The sequence below is a fragment of the Monodon monoceros genome, unplaced genomic scaffold, assembly GCF_005190385.1.
Source record: "Monodon monoceros isolate NGI ecotype Baffin Bay Population unplaced genomic scaffold, NGI_Narwhal_1 Super_Scaffold_20, whole genome shotgun sequence".
Classification (NCBI taxonomy): domain Eukaryota; kingdom Metazoa; phylum Chordata; class Mammalia; order Artiodactyla; family Monodontidae; genus Monodon; species Monodon monoceros.
In genome coordinates, this window is record NW_021703777.1 from 98,226,991 (window position 1) to 98,231,116 (window position 4,126).

The 4,126-nt window shown below is 39.7% G+C and overlaps 1 non-coding gene across 1 annotated transcript; it reads right to left on the reverse strand.

The window, feature by feature from the left end:
* Positions 1–430: 430 nt before the first annotated feature.
* LOC114903287 lies at positions 431–524 on the reverse strand. The gene has a single exon (XR_003795679.1). It is a non-coding gene; the product is annotated as a small nucleolar RNA U83B (small nucleolar RNA).
* Positions 525–4,126: the final 3,602 nt, after the last annotated feature.

The following is a 4,126-nucleotide window of genomic DNA, read 5'->3' on the forward strand; positions in this document are numbered from 1 at the left end:
TAACCTTATTGAGATTCTACCAGCTGTACAAATCTGTTCTGACATTAGGCCCCTTCTTCCTTTGCCATTTGGTCCTTCTTAAGTGACCCCATGAACGTTTTCTTCTCCTCCACAGTCTGGAAGCAGCCATGGCCAAATTTGGCGGTGGTGTCTATAAACTTGAGGTCAGTCTCCAGAGCCCGCCATTTGGTCTGCACCAGCAAGTACTAGGGCAGGGTGAGCACTCGCTTGTTGGTTCCCGCCACGCAGCTTTTGAGCATGATAAACTAATTGGTCACTTCACTGTAGTGGACAAAGCCACCCTGGGAAGGTGCAAGGCCATTGGTTCAGCACAGATCCAGCATGGGGCTGGAGACAGGTCTGACAACACATGAGCCACTCCCCCCCCACCCCCGGCCTAGATTCTGGTGGTCCCAGTCACCTGACCAGAGCTGTTCTCAGAAGGAAGACAGCAAGGAATACTTCCACAGTCTGACTCTGACACTGTGCCCCGCAATCATGCAGGAGCCTCATTACTGAAAGGGAAAGCAAACATAAAAATAAAGTTGGAGAATTAACCATTTCTAATGAAGTGTAGGCTTAGAATAAATATATAGTTCAATGGAATGAAATTGAGAATCCAGAATTAAATCTTTACATTTATACTCAATTGATTCTCAACAAAGGTGCAGAAAATTTTAATGGAGAAAGAACAGTCTTTTCAAGAGTTGGTTCTAGGACACACACAAAGGAATAAAGTTAGACTCCTACCTCACAACATACACAAAAATTAATGCAAAATTTAGTATAACCCCAAATGAAACAGCAACAACCATAGAATTATTAAAATAAAACAAAAGTGTAACTCCTCATGATTTTGTTAAGCTAATTTTTAGATTAGCTTAATCTAATCTAAAAAAATTTAGCTACACCGAAAGCAAGAGCATTAAATGAAGAAAATAAATCATGTATCATCAAACTGAAAAACTTTTGTGATGCAAACAATACCATCAAGAAGTGAAAAGGCAGCCCACAGAATGGGAGAAAGTATTTACAAACCATGTCTGATAAGGGACTCTTAAGTAGAATATACATATATATAAAATTCCTATAGCTCAATAAGAAAAAGACAAGAAAAGAATTTAGAAATGGGAATGAATATGAATAGTTATTTTTCCAAAGAATATATCAGATATCCAATAACTACATGAAAATATTATGTAAATTATGTTATCTAAAAATGAATAAACAGAAACCTCAGTTAAAAGAGTGAAGAGGCCAGAAGGGGGAGCTCTCATGTACTACTGACAATGATAGCACAGCTCAACAGGAAGAAGAAAGATTTCCTTCTCTTGCCTGGCAAGAGCTCAGCCAATGAGAGACTGTCACAACTCAGCCAATGAAAAGCCATTATACTTCAAATTCTCAATTCTTCCAATATACTCTGTTTGCTATAGGCCTCCCAACTTTATTTTTCCCTCCTTTTTTTTTTTTTTTTTTTTTTTTACTTTTTATTTTTTGGCCATGCCATGAGGCATGCGGGATCTTAGTTCTCCAACCAGGGATCAAACCCATGCCCCCTGCAGTGGAAGCATGGAGTATTAACCACTGGACCACCAGTGAAGTCCCCCTTTTCCCTCTTTTAATGAGTTTTCCTCTCCTTGTTGCAGAGGACTTGCATGTGGCTCATGATTGTTGTAGATCCCATGTGGCAATTCTTTGCCAATCCTGAATAAACCCATTTTTGTTTGAGGAATAACTGGCAGTGTTTTTGTTCTACATCAACAGTTACCGAAGATGCAAATCAAAACAATAGATACCACTTCACACCAACTGGCTAACTATAGACAAGAGGACATATTATCGAGTGTTGGTAAGGATGTGGAAGAACTGGAACCCTCACGCATTGCTGCTGGGAATGTAAAATGGTGCCGCCACTTTGAAAAATATTTGGCAGTTCTTCAAAATGTTATACATAGTTACCATATGACCCAAAAATTCCCTCCTGGGTATAGACCCAAGAGAAGAAAACAAACGTCTACATAAAACCTTGCACCCACTGTTTATAGTAACATTATTTATAATAGTCAAAAAGTAGAAACAGGGCTTCCCTGGTGGCACAGTGGTTGAGAGTCCGCCTGCTGATGCAGGGGACACAGGTTCGTGCCCTGGTCCGGGAAGATCCCACATGCCGCGGAGCGGCTGGGCTCGTGAGACATGGCCGCTGAGCCTGCGCGTCCGGAGCCTGTGCTCCGTAACGGCAGAGGCCACAACAGTGAGAGGCCCGCGTACCGCAAAAAAACGAAAAACAAACAAACAAACAAAACAAACGTAGAAACAAGCCAAATGTCCATCAACTGATGAATAGGTAAATAAAATGTGGTATATTCATTTAGTGAAATATTATTTGACAATAACAAGAAATAACACACTAATACATGCTATAACATAGATGAACCTTGAAAAAATTATGTTAGTGAACCTTGAAAAAATTATGCTAAGTGAAAGCAGTCACAAAATACCACATATTGGAATATTCCACTTCTACAAAATGCCCAAATCTATAAAGACAGAAAGTAGATGAATGGTTGCCTAGGGCTGAGGAGGAGGGAATGGGAAATGACTGTAAATGAGTGTGGAATGTGTTTTAGAAGGGACAAAAACATTCCAAAATTAGATTGTGCTAATGGTTGCAGAGCACTATGTATATACTAACACATGTTGAATGATCTACTTTAAATAGGTAAATTGTATACTATGTAAATTATAATTCAATAAAACTGTTTTTAAAAAGTTGTAATGAGTGGCTGAAATGGATCATAGATCTTAATGGAAAATGACAGATAAGCAGTACAATCTCATTAACAATACAGTACAGTTTAGTCATTAAGAATAAATTAACCAAATGCAACAGTTTGGCAAACTTCTAACACCTTGACGTTCTTTCATCCCTCAAGTTTGGTTTAACTCAAGTCCCACTTCCCCCATGAAGTCTCCAGTTGCTTGTCCCTGCAGAGATAATTTTTCTTCCCATGTTGCCTAAGACTCATCTTTTACATACTCAAAGCATCATACCCCATATTGATCTGTCTACCTCCCCACTAGGTTGAACTTAATCTTTCCACATGCAGTTCTGGTTCACTTGTATCCAACAAAAACATAGTAGTTTCTTAGTAAATGGTTGTGCAGAAACAGGCCACTAGTGGTAGAAAATTTGTGTTCAATCAGCTACAACTAGACAGAAGATAGGCTTTGCTTCATGTACACAACGTTTAGTAAAATAAACTATATTGAAATCATTTCTACATAAAATCCAGATTCCTAGACTTTTGAAAATTTTCAGAAAATCAGGCCTCTATTTCTGCATGTTAACACTCAACTGAATGTTCACTGTTATCGCCACAATGTTATGACCCCCACCACTCCTGTCTACACACCTGGCCATTTAAATGTATTTATAGTTCCTGCCTGGCCTATGCACGCATTTAATTATGTGATTTCTGTGTTAATCAGTCAAGTATTATTCAGCTTTTAGTGGACAAGTAATTCTGTTTTATTTTACTGAAATGACCTCAGAACTAAGACTGGCATTAGAATGACCCCAGAGTTCCCCAATGACCTATGACTGGGATAAGCAGATGACTCATCAGAACATGCATACCTTCTTTTACGCATGCCAATATCACGGCAGTAAGGGGTGCCTTCCACCTGTGGTTACCAAGTAATGTAGTAAATAATTTAGCTTATTTTTTTCACCTTAGTAAAATTCCCGTAAAGTGTTTTGGTTTTTGATTTGTGTGTGTTTGTTTTATGCTCTGTGGGTTCTGCTGGGAAGTCCAGAAAATTTTCCCTAGGAGGTGGGCTCCCTGTAAGACCATTCTCTATTCACCAGTTCCTGTTCTTCAAGCTGATTCATTCCCTTTCTGCCACTGCACCTGTGATTCAACCACCTTGAATGAAAAAAGATAAGAAAATTGATCTCCTTAGTTCAGTCTCCCAAGGCAATAGAAATAAAAACAAAAATAAACAAATGGGGGCTTCCCTGGTGGCGCAGTGGTTGAGAGTCTGCCTGACGATGCAGGGGACACGGGTTCGGGCCCCGGTCCGGGAAGATCCCACATGCCGCGGAGCAGCTGGGCTCGTGAGA